Here is a 25,323-nt window from a genome sequence, read left to right as displayed (position 1 = left end):
AGTGACATGACTTGAAGATTGATGGTGTATGGGAGTTTGTCCTGGAGCCACGTTTCTGCAACAACAAGTACACGGCAGTTCCTCATCTCACATTGGTTCAGCAGACGAAGGTAAAACAGCTTGGCTTGCGCTGGGTCAGCCGCAGGCAACTCAGCTTGTCTTTCATGGAGTGAACACTGGAGAGCAGCACCAATGGGAGAGGCAGCCCCCAGCCCAGCACTGATTCCACTGTGCCCGCCGCGCCTCAGTTCCCTCCCACACCGCCTCCAGTGCCTCTACCCTGGGTGGCTGTAAAAGGCAGCGTCACAGCTTGAGGGCCTGGTTTGCGCACAGCAGTGGCCATGCAACTCCCCCGCCACTGGTGTTTCCAATGAACCAGACTCAACATTATTTTATATTACCAATGTCCAGCAGGTCTGGCGATCACAAGAAAAATGTTATTGCACATTTGCACTGTTTGTTGGACCCGGAGAGGTCGCTGTGACCAAGCACTCACCATCTTGCCAGAAGACGAACCTCCCGGTAGAAAGCTGTGTGCTCCCTGATCCTGATCCATCCTTTTAAAGTTTGTTGGAGTGCTCTATTGTTTATCTTTTAGGTTGAGTGCAGTTTGTGTATTATCTGACATGGTAAACTTGGTGCTGTCAGTGCTGTGGAAGGTCAGCAGAAATGGACTGCTTTATGTGTGTATGTAAGTGTGATTTTAGGCACAGGTGAGTGTGGAGATTGAGCATTCCGAACCTCATTCTCAATGTAATGTGAATCTGTCTTATTTTCATCTCTGAAAATCCACAAAGGATTTGGTTTCAATACTTAAAATTCCCTTCAGTAAGTTTGTTTTTTTTCCCATAAAGTTGCTTGGGGATTTCTTTGCCTTTTCTTTTTAATCCTCTGCCTCTGTACTTAGATTGTACTCCACTTAGAGCTGTCATATCTGATCATCAAAGTGCTTTGAACTGCACTTAGTTCTGCAGTTTCAATAGATATTTGTGGTCAGATCTGTAATACTATTTGGCTTTTTCTTGGTATAATGTAGCAAATGTTTGGGCTAGGAAATTTATTTTTATTCCTATATAACTGCGGCTTTTGCCGATAATGTACAACAAAATCAACGCAATACCTTATCCTAAAAATCATTTGGAGTTTGATGTCTGTCATTCTGCCCTGGATTCCAAAGGAGCATTCAGAAAACTGTTGTGTTCCTGTATCCTACACTCTCGATTATGCTCATTTGATTCATACTTCTGCCTCTGATTTTTCCCTTTGCGCCCCACACTTCTCCCGTGTTCTGAGGATCTAGTGCAGCTTTGGTTGTCTAATTTGGAAATGCTATAATTGGTTTATATTTACATTGTAGTCTGTGTGTGATCTGGGAACATGGGGAGATGTACATTACTTTTGTAGGTTGCAGATAGATCATGTTAGTGACAAATGCACTACAATGAAGGCAAAGTGGCTTTCTACTCAGCTGTACATAAAAGGAAGGAAGGAAGGATGTGGAATGCACGACAGAGACTTAAGCTTTTTCTTTTCAGTGAGGAGGTAGCCATTTGTCAAGAAATGGATCTGAACCTGCAGAGGCAGAATGCATTTTTACATCCTAGCATACTGTACTTCATAGTGGAGAGTAGAGAGGACTAAAGGTCAGCTTGATTTGTCACATGTACATCGAAACATACAGTGAATTGCATCGTTTTGCGTCAACGACCAACACAGTCCGAGGATGCACCCTTTTACTATTGTCAAATGTTGCGCATTGAGCAAAAATTGGGTTCTTCCCCAAGAAGTGAAAAGAAATTCTGAGAAACAATTTCTATGTTTCCACTTCCTGCCTGCAATTCTCCCCCCCCCCCCCCACCACCACTTGCAGCTGGGTGCATGGTAATTTGAAAAAGTAACATTAATTCAGTGGTTGGGTTGCCGTGTAAAATCCTGCACAAGTGAGGATGGGGCAATGAAAAGGCAGTCACAGAGTGGAGGAGGAGGAAGGCTTGTAAAAGTTAGATCATAACTTTGCATGTTCTACAGAAAAAGGATGCTCCAGATTGGTACAGAATCCTCTTTGAAATCTGACAGGTATCACAGATGATCTCCATCGTTTTGTATAATAAAGAATACAGGGCTCTGAATTTCAATGAAATCACTTTGTGTTTAATTAAAGTTCTCCAGGTTCCACCCCCCCCCCCGCCCCCGGCTGTGGTAGGAGTTGCCTTGTATATTTAATTGTAAAATATTATCAATTCAACATCTGCCTGAGATTTTTGCCGATGTGCTGATGACTTTGCAGGAACCCATGGTACTGTTTGGTAGTGTATCAGTGTATCAGTTAGCATAACGCCATGACAGTGCCATCCGTAAGATTACAGTTCAATTCCAGATTGGGGCAGAATCCCCCTTGAAATCTGATGGGTACTACAGATGATTTCCATTACCTTGTATAATAAAGAATATACTACTACAAATTTCAATGAAATCACATTGGTATTTGTTTAATTATTTCCTTTGTTTCCCTGTATATACATAAAATGTAGTCCTTTTAACTCTATATCTTCAAATTGGTATTCCAGGCAAGCAGCAACATTTTCAAATACTTTATTGAAATCATGTGCTCAGAGCAACTAGCTGCTTCAATAAGTACTTGTTTGTTGTGTATCAAATTTAAATTGAGACTGAAGGTATAATTATGATGGAGATACAGAAGCCTGAAGTGGTCTAGGAACAGCTTCTTCCCCTCTGCCATCCAATTTCTGAATGGATATTGAACCCATGAACACTACCTTACTATTTTTTTAAGAAGTTTGTTTTTTTGCGCTATTTGCTTTTAGTTTAACTACAGTACTTTATATACATATATATTTTAAATCAGTTTTTTTCTATACTTATCATGTATTGAATTGTACTGCTGCAAAGTTAACAAATTCCACGCCGTGCCGATGATGTGATTCTGATTCTGAAATCACCTATGGGTTTAGGTCAAGGAATGGGGTTGTTAGGAAGTTTCTAATCTTGAGACATCCTGGCCTCTGCCTTTGAATCTGCCTCTGGCCCTTCTCCTCCTCCTCCTTGTCACTAGACCAGAATGGTTCAATGGAAATGTTAGTGCAGGAGTCTTTGGGACATATAACTTGGCATTCATGCTTTCATTTTGTTACAAATTATCCTGACATGTCTTTTTAATGTGATAGTGATCCTAGTGACTCAGTAACTGCTGTTAATGCAACAGGTCAAATTTATTTAAATCCAATAATCAGCCTTGTAAATTACTATAATGAATGCTGCCTTAAAATGACTCACTTAAAGTGAGTCAGTTTGAAGCAGTGCTCACTAAGTGCTGGAGGAGCTCAGCTGTGAGTCAGTTTGAGCTCTTGGAATGAAATAACTATTTTGAGCAGCACTTGTGCTCATGTGGGACAGTACTGGGGCATGTTGGTTTAATGGTAGAGGGCTTTCTGAATTGGTGTTTCTTGGTTGCTAGGGTGATGAATAATGACGACAAGTGAAAATAAGAGACCTGTAACAGCTATAACCTATGAATACTGAAAGGCCCTTTTAAAATTATGATAATTCACATGAGTAACGAGCAGCAATTGCTCTTGGAGGGTCTGAGAGTATAATTGGATTTGATTTATCTTCCTTCAGTCCCCTCTAAAGCTCTTTATCGTTTACTGGTCACGCCAGCTTTTGAGCTTGTGAATCTTTCAGCATTATACTACAGAAATGATCTGAAGAACGACGTAGCAGCTTTATTTAAATTTTCTTTAAGCCTACCCTCAGACTAGGCAGTGTGGTCTTGCTCCATCCCTGTGGGTGTTTTACACAATAAAACCATGTTTCACTCATGATTCTTGGGAGCAGCAGGAAATGCATGATGTCAGTGTTTTTGTGTGGGAAGGATCCCAAAAGCTTCAAGATTTGAGTTTCATTCCTGTTCTGAGTGGTCAAACTACAAGCTAGAGCTGAATTATGTTGATTTAGACACAAAAGCTGTGCTGTCTTTGTGGAAGTGAAGGTAAATGCTGTTTTCATTGAATTGGTGCACTGCATTCTAAGCTGATACGGTGAGTAAATATAGATTAGAGAGTCTTATATGATAATGGTGAAAGGTAGAAGGTCTCGTTGGCTGGCTAGATTGAGCTCCAGGTTTGTTTCTGTAGAGTTTAACACACCAGGTTGTTTTAGTACTCTAGTGGGCTGACTACACTCCTGCATTGTGCCCCTTCTCCTGCTTCAGGGCTTCTCAAATTCTTTTCTTATCTGTAGTAAACATTGCGACCTGTGCCATTAAGTTAACAAATACCATATCCTTTTGTGAAGCCAAATAAGGCTTTCAGAGTCATTGAATCTGTGAGCTTGGAAACAGTCTGGAATTTTAATGAGTTTAAACGATTTGGAGAAAATGCCGTTAGTTCGTATTGGAAAGGTTTAGATTGGTAAATCACTTCACTGCAAGAAGCGAAATCTTTAAGATAATCTGCTCCCACAGAATTGAAGCACATAATGTCTTTACTAAAATGCAGACAGAACACGGCAGCATTTGCTTCCTTTAACCAGCTGTTGCTCATCTGATGTGTGGTAATAAATAGTTGGGCAGTTACTTTGCATAATTGGAGTTCCTAAATTAGACAGCTTTTTAAAAAAAAGTATTTTCTGTTATTTCCTCCCTTTGTGTTTGGGGACCTGACCTGAATACGGAGATCATCCTGCATTTTATTTCTATAGAATTAATCTGGTGATGATTTGTGTGTGATCTTTGCCCGTGAGTGTCAACAAGCTGTTTGTGATTGGACCTGCTCTTGCTAAAACCAAGTCTGTTGTAGTTGATGTTACACAAGACTTTGTTTCCCCAAAGGTCATCAGTCAGCAAGCAGAACTGATTGCCTTGGATCTTTTCCTTTTGTTGTCTTAACCAAAAGTTGCCAAATGTAACATCACATCCCGTAACTCAGCATAAACCAGGAATTGTACTGCACAACCAGAGTTAGACTCACAGAGCAGTGTACATGCATATAAATAATCTCTCTTAAAAATACATGTGTTGTCTCTCCTTGCTGAAGAAAAGCCCATGAACTTCATTGAGAACAGCATGCTGTAGTTGGTCACAGATATGATCATACAGTTGGGAACTTGTTTGTTTTCTGGGTTTATTTGGTCTGTTTGAGCTCAGAGAATAAGGAATAATTAGTTTCCTAACAATTTTTTAAAATATTGTTTGAAGATTAGGTAAAACTAACCTGAGACTAATGAAGAGTTTCTCTGGTAAAGCACTGAGGATAATTGCTTCTTAATTTTCTGATGCATCTGTGTATGATAAACAAGGTACAGAACTGAAAGATAGAGAAGATGGTTTCTGTTTTTTTTCATTGTCTGTGAAGATTTGGCGACTCAGGATAGATGCATGAGATCCAGCCACTTGTCAGCAACTGGGATTTGAGAGGGCAAAATGAATTAAAATGTACAGCATTCTACCATATGTAGCTCTGATCAGTGTGTTGTATAAAGGATGAAAATCTACCAGAGAGGAGGCAGAGACCATGAGACATCGTGTCTGCTCCGCCATTTCATCAGGGTTGATTTATTGTCCCTGTCAACCCAATTAATCTCCCCAAAATTTATGATCCTCCATCCCATAACTTTCGACACCACTTTAAATATACGCAGTGACTTGGACTCCATAGTTATCTGTGGAGAAGGCAGGAGAATGGGATTGAGGGGGATAATAAATCAGCTGTGATGGAGCAGACTCGGTGGGTCAAATGGCTTAATTCTACTCCTATGTCTTACAGTGGTTCCTTAAGTTCGTCAGAGCCCAGGTTGTTAAAACCTGTAGGCTTTGGGATTTTTTTGCTGCGTTTGTCAGAACATCGTAAGGTTGTTTAGATTAAAAATGGACTGTAAAGTCTGACTACTGTCAGCAAATTCGGAATCATTCTAGTTTCAGTGCAGCGTGACTTTTTATGTGAAGAATGTTGTTCTCGAGGCCCAAGGGTTCCCCTTGGGTTGGGGTGTACTTGTGCTATTTTCACTCTCATACTTCCTTTTTTAAAACACAGCTCTCCCACTTAAAGTTCCACTTGTAGAAAGTATTTTTAAATTTGAGTAACAGCACATTTGACTAAATCTCTCTGCATGTGTATGTGCTTATTAATTCTTTGCCTTACATGGAGTGCTGTAGCTTGATGAGAATGAAGTTAATGCTATTTTAGTCCTACTCTGCACTTTGTGTTTATACTGTCCTCTGAAGAACAATGTGCTGTTTACCAACTTGTGTCATCTCAAGGTCACATTGTTTCCTTCAGACAAGCAGACCTGTCTTTAAACTCTATGGGTAGTGGCTATTTAATTGCAACCAACAATGTACAAAGTAGATTCTGCACAGTGCACCTTTTGGATATTTCTGGAAACACTAGTGTGATAATAATGTTTGATTGCAACCTGTTTTTCTTTGGTACAACACCCACACAACACTGGAGGAACTTAGCAGGTCAGGCAGCATCTGTGGAGGGAAATGGTAGTTCCCCAAACTGCAAAAACAACCTATTTTCCAAAGTGCATGGTGGCTCTACACTACTTTTAGTGGATCAGGTGTGTCAAAAATTATTGTGTTTTGCTGCTTTTACCTTCTCTGAACCTCTGCCCCTGCCCATGTTTGTGTTGATATTGTCAATTGGACAAGAGCATGCAGCAAGTACAATAAAGGCAAGTTAGTTAAACAATGCACTTTCTGGTAAGAATGTAGGCAAAAGCTGTGATCGTGAATGATAGATGAAGTCAAAATGCCTTTAATTGAATTTTGCTTCCTCATTAGCCTTTGAATCCAACAGTATGTTTGATGATTTTACACAATGGCAAAGGCTCTGCTTCAACTTTTAGACTTGTCATCCATTGCAAAATAGGACTGAGGTAGATAGCATATTTATGGCAGGAAAGGTTTGACCCGGTTACTGACAGAAATCAAGACTGTGGAGTTGGGCTTTCCAGGCGTGGTTGATAAGGAATGCTTGAATGTTGAGTCTATGCGTGCATTTGGCTAGGCTCCAAAGCATTCCCAGATTGATTCAGTGAATCATGTATCGTGGTGAGGTTATGGGAAAAAACTTGAGTTTGTCTTTCCAGGACCCTGTCTGATTCTTAAGGTGTTAAAGATTCCAGAAGCCCCATTGTCCTGGCTACATTTTATCCAAAAAAAAATTGCAGCTTTTCTAGTTATCTTCACATTGGTGGTTGTGTTCAAACATTTGAGTATATAGCTATACCATTAAGTTCAATTTGTTAAGGGTTTTGTTGATTCTGAAAGATCTTGGGACCCTTAAGTACAGTACAGTATCTATGTAAATGCAGCCTTTTGCACCACCTTGCCAACTATGGGTATCCTGCAGCTTTACAGCTATGAAGTGAGGCTTCTTTTGTACTGGAAATAAACATGGCAGCCATTCTTCAGCAGAGCGACCTCACTAGCACCAAAGTCTTGCCAGTTAGTTTGTGTGAGCAGTGCTAAGGTGGTCCGTGCTGGTCAGGTAGTGTTGTGTCTTTTACATGCACCTTTTGGCTTAGACAGGATGTTGGTTCAATCTCCTCTTTGGCCTACATTGTAAGGATTTTTAACATAGTCCTGGACGGTCTCCCAATATCTTCAGAAATGGAACGTGTCACCACAGCCTTCTGACTTAAAGGGAGACCGTTTTGTTTTTGTTCTAGCTTGACTGTGCCACCATGTGCTTGGGTTTAGGACACATAACATAAGCAATGGAAACGGGGGAGCCCCTATATTTGCACTGGCTTTCAATAACTTGGTGATCTTTTATCTCAGGTCCACTTTGAATTTGAAATTTGAATTTATTTAAATCTTGCATCCATCCCTCAACATGAGGAAGTAAAAATCTTTGTGTTATGACTCTGTCTCAATGTACAGACATGTGAGTTTGTAAGTCTAGTGGCTTGTAGAAAGAGGGTGTCCTGTAGCTTGTAGGTCCTGGCCTTAATGCTGTGGTACCATTTGCCAGACGGAAACAGCTGAAACAGTTCCTGGTTGGGGTGACTGGTGTCCCCAGTGATCTTCCAGGCCTTCTTTATACACCTCTCCTCATTGGAGGGAAGTTCATGTCCACAGATGCTCTGGGCCATCCATACTACTCTGTAGTGCCCAGCAATCAAGGTTGGTGCACTTCACGTATCAGGCGGTACAGGAACTGCTGTGGTAACCCAAAAATCCTTTGATTAACTTGATAATAAAAATAGCCAATGATCTCTGTCAATGATCTCAATGAGCGTAACTTGGTGACTGAGCCTCCACGGCACCTTGGTTGGAAAATTACAATGAATCACTTCCCTCTGCGTGAGGAAATTTCTTTTAATCTCTGTCATGAATGGCTGAGCTCCTCTTATTTAGTGATTGTGACCTCTGGTTCAAGACATCCCTACCTCAAATGTTCTTGGTTCTGTCGAGCCCCATTAGAATTTTGTTTTCAGAAATCGCCTCTCACTATGGACATCTTAAGTCCCTTGTAGTACCACAGAAGGCTTCTTTATAATGCAGCGTAGATGCTTCCCATTTTCCTTGCTGTGATTCCTGAGTTAAGGCCCACTTAGACTTTGCAGAACTCGTGCCATGCAATCAACTTATAACAAACAACAAAAATATGTAAGACGAGGTGCAAGTTCACCTTTGACGTAGATACAGACTTGATGTTGTTTTGAACTTTGTGTCATCTAAAAGCAGAATGTGGAAGTTAGTGAAGTACAATGATGCACCATTGCAAGGTTTTAGTGCAGGCAACCTTATTTGAAATCCGTTCATCTGTAACCACTGTTTAGATTTGATTTCACATCTCACAGAAAAGAATGGTGAGAAATAAAAGTGTTGTTGTCTTTAATTATCTTTCTGGATCAGAGGTTGGTTATTGTACCATGAATGCTTTTTATATTGGTGTTTTACGTTCTCGAAAGAAAGCGTTGGAGCCTGGAATAATAAGCATACATAGGCTTGAAAAAGAACCAGAACAAAAAGACCACAGTGACCTTTTCCAGGTTCTGGTCTCTCATCATAGATCATCAATTATTCTTTGGTAGCATGATAAACTTTTTGGTATCTTGCTTGTTGAGTGAGTGGTGTAGTAATGGTTAATTGCATTTTAAGCCGGTGTTTTTAAAGATTTTACTGTGCTTTACTGGAGACTGCATCTTGAATGCTGAACTTCAGATAGTTTGCTTTGGGATCCTGCTATATCTTAGACATCTGCTTCCAGTAGGCTGAGGTTGCCCTGTCTCAAATTTGTGCTTGGCCGCAGAACAAAATTGTGGACCTCTGCAGCTGTTTCCTGTTCAGTTTATAACTATTTCATTGCCACCAAATGTTCTATTGGCTAGCAGGTTTTGTGCACTAACTCTTTCTGCATTTATGGAGAGAGACTGGAAAATTTAGCTTCTCTACAGCCATGTTCTTGATCTGTGATTCCAGCAGCTAATGCGTTGACCTTTCAGATCAGGGTTAGTGAGAAGGGCATGCTGTATTGGTGCCGGAAGCAGGCCTGGCCAGCGCAATCCTAAAAAAGGGCCTCGGCCCAAAACATCGACTGTTTATTCACTTCTATAGATGTTGCTGAGTTCCTCCAGCATTTTGTGTGTGTTGCTTTGGATTTCCAACATCTGCAGACTTATTTGAGTTTACAGTCCTCACAAATGTGATTTGATGTGAACAAAGCATTTCACTCTACGTTCTGATGTACATATGACGAGTGAAGCTAATCTTTATCTGAGGAAAAAGCTCCTAAGCCTCAGCCTTGTCCTACAGATGATTCTCACATTTTACTTTGGTCCTGGTTCCAGCTGTGGAAATTCTCAGTGACCCAGGTGGGCTTCGTATTGGGCACCCGGGTAGCAAACAGGAGGATGCTGCTGTGCAGGAAGTGGAGAGTGTGAGGGAGGAAAAACTCTTTTAGAAATGCACTCGAGTCAGACACATAATGAGCAACTTGGTAGGGAAAAACTGCAATATGCAGCTGAGCAGAGATAAAATGTTTGTCAGCACACTGAAGAGAACTCTGTTTTACTTCCATTACTATATATACAATCGGGTCTTCCACGTGGACTGGAGAAGACAGTAGGAGCCTGAGTTTAATTTCTCAGATGAAAGCTCTGTACCAACGTGCAAGCTGGACACTCTACTTAAATTTCTGAGTTGAACTTGTACCTCAAAACTTTTGACCTATACCAATTCAATCTGCAGTGCAGTGTCAGTGATTTATGTGTTAAATAAATCCACAAACTTCTGTCCTTTGTGATGTATATAGATGCCAACTCATGCACTTTTTCTTTATTGGCAGGATTTCTGGTGAAAATGCTTTCAAAGTTCAAAGTAAGTTTATTATTGGAATATGTATATGTCACCTTGAGATTCATTTTCTTGCAGACAGTCAGAGTAAACCAAGAAATGCAATAGAATCAATGGAAACCTGCACACGCAAAAACTGACACACAACCATTGTGCACAAGAAGACAAACTGCAAATAAAAAAATACAGAGAACATGAGTTGTAGAGGTCTTGAAAGTGAGTCCGTAGGTTGTAGAATAAGTTCAGAGCTGTGGTGAGTGAAATTATCCATGCTGGTTCAGGAGCTTGATGGTTGAAGGGTAGTATCTGTTCCTGACCCTGGTGGGTGTGGGACTTGAGGCTCCTATACTTCCTTCCTGATGGCAGTAGTGAGAAGAAGGGATGGCCTGGATGGTGGGAGTCCTTGATGATAGACGCTGCTTTCTTGTGGCACTGTTCCTTGCAGATGTGCTTAATGGTGCCACTGTATGTGTGCTTTGGAGCCAGTAGAGGTTTTTCTTGATTCATTTGGCATAGCTGTGAGGAAATACATCTATCTGTAGTTTGCACTGCAAATGGGTGACATGCTCCTCAGCATACAAAGGCATTCAACAAACAACCATGGGGTTAGAACCACATTTTGCACTGAGTGCTGCAAATTCTCTTGTTGAAGTCCTGATGAAGGGTCTTGGCCCTAAACATCAACTGTTTATTCTTTTCCATAGATGCTGCCTGGCCTGCTGAGCTCCTCCACCATTTAGTGCGTGCTTCTCCTGTTATGGGACCAGATGAATTGCCTACGTTATTCTCAGTAAAATCACAAACTTGTTGAACAACTGAGATTCACCCCAAGCTACTGGAGAGTTTATTATATTCCATGGCAGTGAGCACTGACTGACTTGAACATTTTCTGAATTTTTATTTTCTTTCCTTTCATCTGCTTTGTGATCTTTTCAACCTCCAGACTGCTTTTATTGGGTGCTGTGCCCTTTAGGAGGGTGACTGATTGGACTAAGCATGCAAGCCCTCAAGTGAGCACTGCTCCGTCAATTGGAAACTCTTGGCGTCAACCCTCACCATTCAGAAAAAGTATTTATAGTCAGATGTTGGCTGATGGGCTCTGGCAGAGAATCAGTTTGTGGAAGACTGCTAATTCTCATCCATAACTCTCCACAGCAATTTTCTATTAAAGTACAAAAGCTTTTAAATAGTGCCGAGTGGGTGACTAACATTTGGTATGTCAGCAGATATCCCCTTGTGAGCTGGTGTTAATTTATTTGGAATAACCAGTGAAGTATAGGTTATAAATATCAGACAAGCATAGCTCTAATTTTCAAAAGAAATGAATGTCTTCCACATATTCTTTGGTAATAGCCCAGCCCTTTCCTTTTCCTGCACCCTTCCCACCACCAACTTCTTTGAATAGATGTCTGATTCCTGACTGGAAGGAAAACAAAGGAATTGCCCAGGACTTGACTAAAGCTGGAAATATTTGGAGCTTGTAGGTTTAAAGTTCATCTGTAGGGACAAACTACAAGCTTTCTTTAATATGCAAGGTCTTCCTGTATTCATCCATGGTGCTGTAAGTCATCTTTTGACTGGTGCTCTGAAATGCAGTATTCAGCCTGACAATAGGTTAGAAATGATTTTCTGAAAAAGGTATTAAATGTTGTATGTGGGATTTTATGACTTCCCAAGGAATGGTTGAATTATATTATCCTGAATTACTTTCCTTTTTTTGTGAACTTGAAAATTTCTTACAAATGACTGTTGCTGTACAGTGGGAGAACATTTTGACTGGCTGCACCACAACTTGGTAAGGAGTTTTCCATGCACAGGATCGCAAGACGCTGCAGAGCGTTGTACACCCAGTAGCTCCAACACACACACAACCCTCTCCACCACTGAGGACATCTTCAAGATGCAGTAGCTTAAGAAAGCAGTCTCCATCATTAAGGACCATTGCCGTCTGGGACAATGCCCTCTTCTCATTACTATTACCATGCAGGAAATACGAGAGCCTGAAGAATTTAGGAACAGCATCTGCCCCTCCACCATCAGATTTCTGAACGGTCCACGCACACGACCTCGTTCGTATTTATTAAACAGTTTATTTATTTTTGTAACATATAGATTTTGTGTCTTGCACTGTTACGCTGCAGCAAAACAACAAATTTCTCGTCATCTCTCTGATAATAAACCTGATTCTGAACTTGTCATCCTCCGCTAAGACGTACAGGTGATGGTGAGCTTTAGATATGAACATACAAATTAGGAGTGGGAGTAGGCCACTTGATCCCTCAAGCCTGCTCTGCCGTTTAAGAAGATCCTGCCTGTCTGTCTGTAACCTCAGTTCCTGTCTAACAATAGTGACCTTAGAACTCTTGTCCCACTACACAATAAAACAACACTGCACCAACCACAGAGTTACCGTGCTATAACTGGAGTGCACAAAAACTTGGTTAAGAATCCTGCTTGTGCATTAGATTAGTCCCGCTGGTCCAGAATCTTCGTAGGCATCACGATGAGCCAAATTGAGGTGGATATGGCTGCAGTTCCCACCAAGCAGATGGGTGCAGTGAGTTAAATGGTTTGACATTCCATCTTATGGGACTGGGTGATAAGGTATAGTGAAGTCACCTTTGTGACCCGCCCTTACTTGGTATACAGCAAGGGCCTGACTAATACTTGACAAAAAGCAAGCCTGATGGTGAGGCCTCACCTTCTGTCCAAACTGAGCAGCATTTTTAGCTGCTTCTAAACATCTCTGGTGTTCAGTCGATAGCTAGAGGGGATCAGATTTCCCATTGTAACGCCACAGCTTGTCAGCACATCCAGACTCAAAGTTTGAAGTAAATTTATTATCAAAGATTTAATTTCTTGCAGGCATTTACATTAAAATAAAGAAATATAATAGAATTTATGAAAGGCTATATGTAAACAAATAGCCAGCCAGTGGCGTCCACGCCAGACCAGGAGGCAAGTGGTTCTAGGTTCGAATCCAGCTGGCTCATTGCATGCTTTCCATTCGTGCTGGGTTGAGTGTTGCTGTAGCAACTCGGCCTTGTAAAAAAAACGGACAAAATTACTGACAAAAATGGCAAGGTTGACACCCAGTGCGTCACAAGGTGTGAAAAGGAACAACATATATAAACAAAGACTGACAAACAGCCACTGTACAAAAGCAGATAAATTGTGCTAATAATAAAAAAAATGTAAATAAATAATACTGAGCGTGAGTTGTAGAGTCCTTAAAGCTGAGTCTATTGGTTATGGAGTCAGTTCTGAATTGAAGTAAGTGAAATTATCCACGCTGCTTCGGGAGTCTGATGGTTGTAGGGTAATAACTATTCCTGAAACTGGAGGAGTGGGACCTAAGGCTTCTGTACCTCTTGCCCAGTGGTAGCAGTGAGAAAAGAGCATGGCTTGGATGATGAATGCTGCTTTCTTGTGGTAGGGCACCTTGTAGGTGTGCTCAATGGTGGGGAAGGCTTTGCCTGTGATGGAATAGGCTGTTGGATTGGCTGTGAGTTCTTGTCTGGAGCAGTGAAAGGCAGTGGTTCTCTCTGGAATTTGGCAGTGCACCAGAAAACATATAGCCCATGAACAATATCCTTATACCCACCTATAAGAGAGACTTTGAAAAATGCTAGTTATCCTGGATGGGATTTCACTAGACTCTCTGGGACAAGATTTAATGCTCCAGTGTTGGGACAAGTACAGGGACAGAAATTGATCTATGAAGCAGTCAGATTCTTGCATTAGTAACCTGATTATTGACCCATTGGTGCAGCTTGCATTGGTTGAAAAAAAATAAGCTTCATGAAATTCAAATATTTGTGCAAGCTTTGGAATGGCACAATGATTCAGATGTCTAGCTGAATAGATCTGGCTGGTACAGTTGGAATGTCCTCTGGTAGCACAGTTGATAGTTATGAGATTAGTCCATTTTGTTATTGTATTTCAGCAACATTAGTCATCTCATTGAGCGGTCTGCATTTCATCAAATTGTCCTCACCCAGTTTGGTGGGGGGTGGGGGGGAGCCTCACTTTTCAATTCACGATCCTATACTTGTATTCCTGTCCTCTTCCAAATTCCCTTTTGAAAGTTGGCAAGGTTCCCATCTGAAACGCATTCTCTGGCAGTGGTTTATTTTGCTTTCTCCCAGCAATCTTTTATCTCTTGTTTTCTTTAAAAAAAAGCTCTGAATCAAATTCCTTACTGGATATAACACTTTTCTTGCTTTCTTCAGTTGAAGGCATGGTAGGAATTGGTAGCAAAGGATGATAATTAGATAGATGATTGTAGATACTGGGGGCCCTTGATAAGAAAATGCTGGAAACACTCAGCTGGTTAAGTGGCAGCTGTGAGGAAAATAAAACAGACTTGATGTTTTTGGTTGAAAATCCCGAGTCGGAATTCGGGAAAGCCAAAAATAAATATTGCAACCGTGGATGTTGAGTTGCAGTGTAGTATCAAGGCAAATTAGGAGTTCTTGCTGTGCCTTTATCCATGCCTGCACTGTTGGGCTCCTGACTTTGACATTCTCTACAATTGCATGACTCCCAGCCAGTTGGGGCTCCATTTTATTTCAGAAGAGAGAGAAGGGAAATTAGTGGGTCTTGAATATTCCATAAGGAAAGACTGGGGACAAACTAACGCTAGGTTGACCATACATAGCACGTGCCTTTTGGGTGCAAGGCGAAGTGAAAGGTTGAAACCATTTCGGCCTGTAACTACCCATTTTAATACAGAACATATGATTAAGTGTGTTTTGGTTCTGGGCAGTGAACTTTGTGTCCTCTCTAGGTTGAAAGTTTACTGATTTGAACCGAAGTTCCTCCATGTGTGTTTGCATGGCTCAGGTGGGCTGCTCCCATGTTCAATTAGTAAGTTCTATAACGAGTTCAAAGCTGAAAACTGAAGAGAACTGCGGGTGAAACCTTCAGCATTGCACTGATTTCCTTTAATTTATTTGGCAGCAACATCCCTGGACAATAAATAATGTCCTTATCAGCAAAGCTCCTGTTCTGTCAATGAATTATTGGAAAAACAAAGGGCTATCAGGAACATCATTTCTTGCTACAGTATATGACGTAATTTTCTGATGGTGTGATTTGTGGAATTGTGAACTTGGAGCGATTGTTTTCAATAGCAGAGGAAGCAAATGGGAACTGTTGGCTTCAGTGAGTGTGTTGCTGTGGTGCCATCTCTACCAAAGGAGGCACTAGAGCAGTAAGTGCTCTCATTTGGTTGGGAGTATTTGTGTGTATGTGTGTGTACATATGTATGTGACATGTACAGTTGATTCTCACTGTGCTTTCTCCATGGGTTTCTATCTTTAAATTACAAAATCACTTTGTAGAAGTGTCATTGAAACACTCTTAACATTGTTCTAAACCAATTTAAATGGGGTGAAGCCAAATAACCAAATTTGTTTTCAAGCCTTTTGTAAACTGCTATAGCTATAGTATTTTACAAAAGCAGAGTTTTAGTGCAGCTTATAAAATTGAATGTAATGCTGCTGTGATTTTGCTGATAACTTATTGCACTCTGTGGTCCATCTGAAACTTGTGTGTCTTCCATCAGAATTGATCAAATGCATGCTCTTGGCACTGTTCCCTAAACGAAACAACAAGCTGCTGCCTTATTCTTCACCTTCTGTGTTAGCTGGTCTCAACTGATCCAGTCATATGCAGTAGAGCGGACTCGGACTTTTTTTTTAACCAACTCCACTCCAAGTGTTTTTCTGATCTCTGGTTTTCCCTACAGAAGATATGACACCATTGAGGGCATATAGGGAGTATCCTCCCATCAGACCCTAATTGCTAATTGACATAGGCAAGTATTTCAAGAATGCCATTTAATTTGCTGGTACATATCAAGGATAGGAACCAGGCCTTTGTGGGGGGGAAAGAATATTCAGGATCTTTAGTTGCACAGAATGTGCAGTAAAAGCTGTTCTTTTACCTGGTTTACTTAATTGTTACAATGTATTTTCCTGCTCTAATCAGTGTATTTGGTTCGGACTGATGTACATAAATCCTTATTAACTCAGCTACACTGAAGCTTATAAGCTGTCTGGCAAAGGGAATTAATGTTCTGTTACCATTTTACAAATAGAACATTATAGCGCTGTGCCTGTTGTTCGGCCCACAATGTTGTGCTGACTTTTTAATCTACTCCAAGATCAATCTAACCCTTTCCTCCTACATAACTCTATATTTTGCCATCATCCATTTGCCTACCTAAGTTTCTTAAATGACCTTAACCTATTGGACTCTACCACCAAACCTGGCAGGGTATTTTATGTACACAGTACACTCAGTGGAAAGAACTTGCCTCTGACATACCCCTTATACTTTCCTCCAATCACTTGTATTAGCAATTTTTGCCCTGGGAAAAAGTCACTGCTATCCACTTGATCTATGTCTCTTATTGACATAAACACCTCTTTCAAATCACCTCTCATCCTCCCTTCGCTCCAAAGAGCAAAGCTCCAGTTCGCTGAACCTATCTTCTTAAGACAGGCATTCTAGTCCAGACAGTATCCTGGTAAATCTCCTCTGCACCCTCTATAAAGCTTTCACATCCTTCCTACACTGAGGTGACCAGAATTGAACACAATATTCCTGGTGTGGTCTAACAAGGGGGAGGGGAGGAACGTCGGCTCAGACCATGAGAGGCCTGTGTTGGGCATTTTCATGCCTTACAAGGCGCAGATTGGAAGTCTGTGTGGGGCACCACTCCCCGCACAGACACTAGAGCAATGTGTGGTTAAGTGCCTTGCTCAAGGACACAAACACGCTGCCACAGCTGAGGCTTGAACTAGCGACCTTCAGATCACTAGACAAGCACCTTAACCACTTGGCTACGTTCCCAACACAAGAGTTTTATAGAACTGTAACATTATCTTGTAGCTCTTGAACTCAATCCCCCGACTAATGAAGGCCAACGAGGCATATGCATTCATATCAATCCTATGAATTTATGCAGCGACTTTAAGGGATCTAGGGAAGTGGGCTCTAAGATCTCTGGACAGAGTATAGCTAAAAGAATTAGACCATACAACTAATAACAGGAATTCTGCAGATGCTGGAAATTCAAGCAACATACATCAAAGTTGCTGGTGAACGCAGCAGGCCAAGCAGCATCTATAGGAAGAGGCGCAGTCGACGTTTCAGGCCGAGACCCTTCGTCACAACTACATGTCTGTGCAGTCATCCAGTGAACTAATCCCTTACCTCAAACCTATGGCTTACCCAATGAAGAAGAAGAAAGCCCTTAATTCCGAGTGGAGTCATCGGGACGCCATCATGACAGCGTTTTTTTTAAGCTGACTTTCTTATTTTTACGAGGCCGAGTTGCTAGCTCGATGCTCAACCCAGCACGGATGGAAAGCGTGCAAGGGAGCTGGCTGGATTCGAACTCGGGAGCCTTCGCTCTGAAGTCCGGTGCTGATGCCACTATGCCACCAGCCGGCGTTATGTCCTACCCAATACTCAGTTCTAATTTCTGGTGTTCTAAGCCCTGTTTATGGTCCTTGATTGCTCTCTTTATTGATCTCTCAAATGATCTACTTCCACTGTAGTTCAATAGGATTGGAGGTGGAAGAAGTCTTATGTAGGTTATGCAATTACTACCACAGAAGGGGCAGTAGGTATCTGATGGGATAGATGGCAGGTTGTTTGTTGAAGATGTGGTGTTCGTAGCCTTTGCTTGTGCTAGTAGTAAAGACTCAACGTGCTTGGTCCTTTCCGGATTCAGTTACATAACTTTTAATAGTTGTGGCCAGGACTTCCATGAGTTGGTCAGAAGGTTGCATTTATTTTCCAAGAAAAAATTGGGAACATCTGGAAATACTTCTTCTATCCTCCTGGAAGTCTCTTCTATGTGACTGAGCTTGGAGTAGAGCGTTTGTTTGGGAGATTGAGGATGAAGTTGAGTTGTATGAGTGTGGGTGAGAGTGTTGTCCTGGGTGAGGGCATTGATGCGGATATCTGCCCATTCTATCCATGGATTTGAAATTTGTGAAGGTGACTGCTGTAGGCGTCTATGTCCTTGAAGCAAGAGGGATGGTGGGTCACTGCTATTGAAGCAAGAGGGGTGGTTGGTCACTGCTATCAAAGCAAGAGGGATGGTGGGTCACTGCTATTGAAGCCAATGCTGGTGTACTGAAGGTGGCTGCCTTCACTGAAAGGGGAAACTCCCAGATTATAAAGTAATTCCTGTCCTCCAGTGAGTGTTGGCTTTCAGGAGAGGAGCTGTTATGCAGTGGGAGGTCTTCTGCATCCTTGGTGCAAGGCCCATTCTCTTTTACACCTTGGCAAAGGAGTTATTGATGATTTGGAGTTTTGTGCAAGGACTGCAGCATCAACTGCAATTGCTTACAAAGATTGAGGTGATCTTTAGACTGGAGCTAACAAAGGCTGCTTGGTTTTCTGTTCATCCTATAGATTATCTCCACTTCAGTGGGATATTTGTTTGAGGCAAGCTGCAGTATTGGAGAGAAGAAGATCAGGACACGAAGTGGGACAGTGACGCAGCCTGCAATGGAATTGGATCTGTGTGTACCTGTTAGTTCAGATTACAATTTATCTCTGATCATATAGAAGGTAGAGAAGAATTTCTAATGGTGACTAAACTTCAGAAGAATTCTCAATTATCCTGCTTTTTTGATGGAGGATGAGGCTTTTGACAGGTTGAGAAAGATCGGGTACAGTGTTTTATTCTGTTTTCTACATCTTTATTGAAATTGTTATGTGGTGAAGGCCATACCCCTTCTATCTTTTGATGAACAGAATCCACATTGAACATGGTCGCATTTGTCTGTGATCCTCTTCTTTCCAGATGAGGAAAACAAGATCCAGATTTTGAGCTATCTTGGATGAAATCTTCCAGGTGGGGTGATGCCCTAATCTGTTAAACAGTGATCACTGAGTACAGATTATCTGACCAATGTTACAATATTCTTCTTGGGAACCTCTGTGTGAAGATTTACTGTTGCGTTTCTAATATGAAAGGGGTGGCACAACAACTTCGTTGGCTGCAAGCCTCTTTGCAACATCCTGAAAGGTACACCAGGTCAATTGCTGTTTGTGCTTTTAGCTGATTAAGGGTCTCGACCTGAATTGTCAACTCTCCATTTCACATCACAGATGCTGCCTGACCCACCGATTTCATCCAGCAGCTTATTTTTTGCTCCAAATTTCAGCATCCACAGACTTCTGTGTGTCCATCTTTCTGGAGGCGAGACTTTGCCTGCCTTGGCTGTGAGTGATCCCCATGTAGTTAGGTCAGCCAAACAGTTACAGGAAAGGTAATGGCATGGATAGAGTATTGGCTGACTGGCAGGAGGCAAAGAATAGGCCATTTCTGGTTTGCCGCTAGTGACTAATGGTGTGTCCACAGGAGCTGGTGTTGAGACTGCTTCTTTTCATATTATACGCCAATGATTGGATAATGGAGTTGATAGCTTTGTGGTCAGTTTTGCAGACAACATAATGTAGGCGGAGGGCAGGTAACTTTGAGGAAGCAGAGAGTCTGCAGAAGGACTTGGACAAATTGGGAGAACTGGCAACCAAGCGGCAGATGGAATTCGGTGTAGGGAAGTATATGGTCAAGCACTTTTGTATAAGTAATAAAGGTGTAGGCTAAAAGTATAGACTATTTTCTGAACAGGGAGAACATTCAGAGATCAGAAGTGCAAAGGGACTTGGGAGTATTCGTGTGGGATTCCATAATGATTAACTTGCAGGTTGAGTTGGCAGTAAGAAAGGCAAATGCAATATTAGCATTCATTTCTTTTTTTTAAATTTTATTTTTATTTGGATAGGGAATTCACAAATATCGTGTACTTTTTTCACACATATAACCTTTTCCATTTTTTAATATGTATAAAACTATAATTATTTATACATTCTTAAGTACACATTGAGATGATATAAAAGGAAATTAGACACTTAAATAGATAATTATGTACTGTGGTAATTCTAATCTATTAGGCTAAGTAATGGTATTAGTTGTTAAGAAAAATGGTAATAATAGTTTCCATATAACTCTTCTGGACCATTTCCACTGGTCCAAAATGTTGTATATAAGCCTATGTAACAACCATTGTAGGTGTTTATATCCTAATTTGTTCATGCTTGCTCCTGCCCGCAGACATAATTATCCAATCCCTATGTACTTATTTACTTAATTTTTTCATTTTTTATCCCTTTCCCAAATCTTTCCCTTTACTTGTGTTAATTCTCTATTTTCCAAAAGAAAACCAAAAAAAAGACATTTAGACTAGGGGTGCTTACGTTAGCAATATTACTGTGTTGATGAGAAGAGCAGTATAAATCATTAGGAGAGTCATCTAAAGTCTGCTCGCATTGGGGTTATATATTCAATCCATTTATTCCAGATTTGATAAAATGTTTCTTTTTGAATTCTGAGGGAGTAAGTCAACTTTTCCATTTTAAATATTTCCAAGATAAATTCGTGCCAATCTTCTAATGTAGGTGGTATTGGATTTAGCCACTTTCTAGTGATTGATTTCTTACTTGCCGCTAAGAGGGCCTGCAGCAACTTTATATCTTCCTTCTGTTCAAGAAACAATACATGCCCCAAATAGAGCGTCTCAAAGTTCAGAGGTATCTGGGACCTAAGTACCTTAACTAATGTTCTATGAATACCTTCCCAATATAGACTTAATTTAGGGCAATCCCAGAAAATATGAAAATGATTTGCCTCCTTGGAGCCGCACCTTCTCCAACACGTCACGTTTGTATCTTTATATTTTTCCTGATATGGGGTCTTGAAGTATCTTATAATGTTTTTCCAACAATGTTCTCTCCAAGTCAAAGAATTAGTCGAGGACCATTGAAAGCTGCAGATTTTCCCCCAAGCCTCCTCTGAAAGTACCAACTCCGCTTCTTTCTCCCACTTCTCTTTAATATACAGTGTATTTACATTTTTAGCATGGGAGAGTGCATTATATACTCGAGAAACTGATTTACTAGGTATTGAACTGCAAGCTGAATTCAGAATCTTGAAAAATTCTAATTCTACTGTTGATGGGACTGTATATCTACAACTCTGGTTAACATAGTTTCGTACTTGAAGGTACCTAAAAAAGTCATTATGTTCTAGGCCATGTTTGTCCTGCAGGATTTGGAAACTTTGTAATACTCTTTTATCTATAAATGAGAGGTAGGTTGTAAGACCTTTCTTTATCCATAGCTCAAATCTTTTATCTCCTCTGTTGGGAAGGAATTCAGTATCATATGCACACCATCTAAAGAGTTTTAACATGTTATTAATTCCACATGAATTAACCACCTTCTGCCATACTTTTAATGTAAGATTTATCCAACTGTTTTTAAATTTTTCCAACTGGGCCATCAATCCTTTGTCAGCTATTGAGGCCTGAAGAGGAAAACTGTCAACTAATCCAAATTCTATTTCCTTCCATCTAGCCTTATATTCCCTATTACACCAATATAACAGAGGGGTTATCTGTGAGGCATAAGAATAATTTCTCAGGCAAGGAAGAACCATACCTCCTCCTTCCTTCCCTAACTGTAAGGTGTTATATCGAATTCTAGGTTTCTTTCCTTGCCAAATGAAGCGGGAAATCCATTTGTCCCCTTCCCTGAATTGATTATCATCCACCTCCACCGGTAAAGTATGGAAAAGATACAATAACCGAGGAAGAATATTCATTTTTATAGTATTTATCCTTGAATTTAAACTTAAAAAGGGGATAAGATTCCATCTATGCATATCTGCTTTTATCTCTGAGATTAATGGCCCATAATTTACCTGTGACAGTGTTGAAAGATCCTTCGGCAGGATTATTCCTAAATATTTTAATGATTTATCTTCCCACTTAAGATCGTATGTATCCTGCAATTTTTTGGATGGTGTATAATTTAGGGACATAACCTGCGTTTTCTTTACATTTATTTTATAACCTGATATTTTCCCAAAGTCATCTAACAGTGTAAACAATCCTATAAATGATTTTTCTGGTTCACTCAGATAGACCAAAACATCATCTGCGAATAACACCACTTTCTGTTCAATCCCTGCCACCTTGATACCTTTTACAATTTCGCTCTGTTTTATTAGTTGGGCAAGCGGTTCAATATATAGCGCAAAAAGGAGAGGAGAAATTGGACATCCCTGTCTAGTGCCTCTCTCTAAGATGAAGGAGTCAGAGAGGTCTCCATTTATCTTAATTCGGGCTGTAGGGCTGTCATATAGAGTCTGAATTACTTTAATAAACTTTTCTTGAAAGCCGAATCTTCCTAACACTCTGTATAGGAATGCCCAACTAACAGAATCAAAAGCTTTCTCAGCATCCAATCCTACTACCATTGTCTCTGTCTCGTTCTTATTAACCTGTTCTAATATGTGCAGAGTTCTCCTTATGTTGTCCTGTGTTTGCACGTTATTGCTGCTTGACAAACAAAAATAGACTCACTGTTCATCTTTAGTGAATGTAGGTTCATCTTTAGGTTAGAATGCATGTAAGCTGTATTAAGGCATTGAATTCCAGCAAATTTGCTCCTGACAGTATCAGTGTTCTTTCGCCCCCCCCCCACCACCACGTCTGTGACCCTCTTTCACCCTCCTCCCAAGATGTTTCCTTGTTATAAAAATAATTTGGTGAAAGCTGTGTGTTAACCCTGAGGACTCCAAAGGGATTTGTGTAGTCGTGAGAGTGAAGCCAGGTTTTTGCATGGTGAGCTGGGTTTTTTCACAGCAGTCAGTTTTCACTGACCAAAAGTCAACAGGATCATGAGATGACTGAGTGAAATTATCACCATACTTTGGAGAGAACTTGTTCATAATCTACCCCTGCACAAGTGCACTGAATCACTTCAGTTAATTCACGTTGTGTTGTGAAGTTTGACTTGTTTCTGTCTCTGTCAGTTTCTCCAAAGTTGCTGTTTATCCTTTTCTCTGATAATAAAGCTGTGCTTCTGTAGGAAGCCACAAAGGGTATTCAGTGCAGCAAGAGTTTCTTGCCAAGCTATGTTGGATATGTTTGTGTTGATGCCTTCTCATGTTTCCATCACTCCATACACACCATAGTAAATGACGTGTAGATGTGTTGTAACAGTGACAGAAAGGCACAACCTCAACAGGCAAATGGGCAAGAGGATTCCAGAGGCTGCCGGTACCAGTTAGTTACTGTCACAGAGGTTTACAGAGCCATTGGATTGGCAGGAGGTCAGAGGCTGAAGTGAGTTTGCTTCAGAGGGGAGATAAAGGAAGAGATGATTTTATTTAAGTGATGGCAGCTGTAAATTCTCACACAAAAACTGATTACAGCAGGTTGGAGGCTGCATTACTTAGAAGACTACAGCCCGCTGTAAAACCTTTCAGTCAAGTACTGACCGTCAGCTGTGCTTTGTGCCTGAAGAGGGATCCAAACTCGTCTTGAGTAACTGAGTAAGCAAGCTGTGGGCTTTTGAAGCTTCGTTTATTTAATAGTTACCTTTGACTTGAAGTACAGTTTTATCACTGGATGACAGGTAATGGAAGTTTCCTGTGCAATTTAAGATTGCAGTGTTGTGTTTTCTTTCTGAGGTCTCTTATGTCAGCATAAAATGCAGAGGAGTTTGAACTGTGGCAGGTCAATAACTAGTTCTATTAGTTTTGAAATTCATTAATTGTTTTTTTCTGTGTCCATTGCACACAGGAGCAGAGAGTCCTTAAGCCAGTGGTTCACAATCTTTTTTTATGCCATAGACTCCGACCATTAACTAAGGGGTCCATGGACCCCAGCTTAGGAATTCCTGCTTATTATATGTTATTTCAAGCTCCTGGGTGGCAAGATCTTTGAGGATCCAACTTGTTTTCAAAATATCAATATAGCTATAAAGGCAAGACAGTGGCTATATTTCATTAGGAGTTTGAGGAGATTTGGCTTATCACCTAAGACACTTGAAAACTTCTACACATATACTGTGGGGAACAGGCTGCATCACTCTCTGGTATGCGGGGGAGATCTACTGTACAGGATCGAAAGAAGCTACAGAAGGGTATAAAATTAGTCAGCTCCATCTTGGGTACTAGCCTCCAATAGTTTCCAAGACATCTTCAAGGAGTGGTGTCTTAGAAAGGCGGTGTCTGTCATAAAGGACTCCTGTCACCCTGGACATGCCTTATTCACGTTGTCAGGAAGGATGTACAGAAGCCTGAAGGCACACACTCTGATTCAGGAACAGCTTCTTCCCCTCTGCCATCCGATTCCTGAATGGACATTGAACCCATGAACACTACCTCACTTTTATTATTTCTGTTTTTGCATTATTTTTAATTTATCTACTTAAAATATATATACGGTAATGTATTTATTTTTCTTTCTATATTTTCATGTATTGTATTCTATTGCTGCTACTAAGTTAACAAATCTCATGACGTGTGCTGGTGATATTAAACCTGATTCTGATATGTGTAGTGTAACAAAAGCCACAACAACTTATTTACTGTCCTTTCACTTGCCACCTTCAGCCATCTGAGCTGCATTGTGTCATCCCCGATCCTGAGTCCCTGTTTAAGAAACTGATGTTACTGTTTACTGTGCTCAAAGCAGTTACTCTTGTTCATGTTGTGGTTAAGTACATAAGAACTTAAGAAATAGGAGCAGGAGTAGGCCATCTGGCCCAGTGAGTGTGCTCCGCCATTCAATAAGGTCATGGCTGAATTGACCATGGGCTCATCTCCACCTACCTGCCTTTTTCTCATAACCCTTAATTCCCCTGCTGTGCAAAAATCTATCTAACCTTGTCTTAAATATACTTACTGAGATAGCCTCCACTGCTTCATTGGGCAGAGAATTCAACAGGTTCACCACTCTTTGGGAAAAGTAGTTCCTCCTCATCTCCATTCTAAATTTACTCTCCCAAATCTTGAGGCTATGTCCCCTTCATCTCTGGAATCAACCTGGTGAACGTCCTCTGCACCACCTCCAAATCCTTCCTCAAGTAAGGAGACCAGAACTGCATGCATACTC

General features: G+C 40.9%; 1 protein-coding gene across 3 annotated transcripts in view; it reads left to right on the top strand.

The window, feature by feature from the left end:
- The window catches only part of ripor1 (RHO family interacting cell polarization regulator 1), a 315,583-nt gene that overhangs the window by 174,205 nt on the left and 116,055 nt on the right, over positions 1–25,323 (top strand). The window contains exon 1 of one of the 3 annotated variants that reach the window (XM_063066806.1): positions 3,900–4,009. The exons of the other annotated variants lie outside the window; for them this stretch is intronic. The gene's annotated coding sequence lies outside the window, so the exon portion shown is untranslated. Of the gene's footprint in view, positions 1–3,899; positions 4,010–25,323 lie in introns of those variants that run through there. 3 annotated transcript variants of the gene reach the window in all.

Source organism: Mobula hypostoma, chromosome 14, assembly GCF_963921235.1.
Source record: "Mobula hypostoma chromosome 14, sMobHyp1.1, whole genome shotgun sequence".
NCBI lineage: Eukaryota > Metazoa > Chordata > Chondrichthyes > Myliobatiformes > Myliobatidae > Mobula > Mobula hypostoma.
This window is presented reverse-complemented; position numbering and strand designations above follow the sequence as displayed.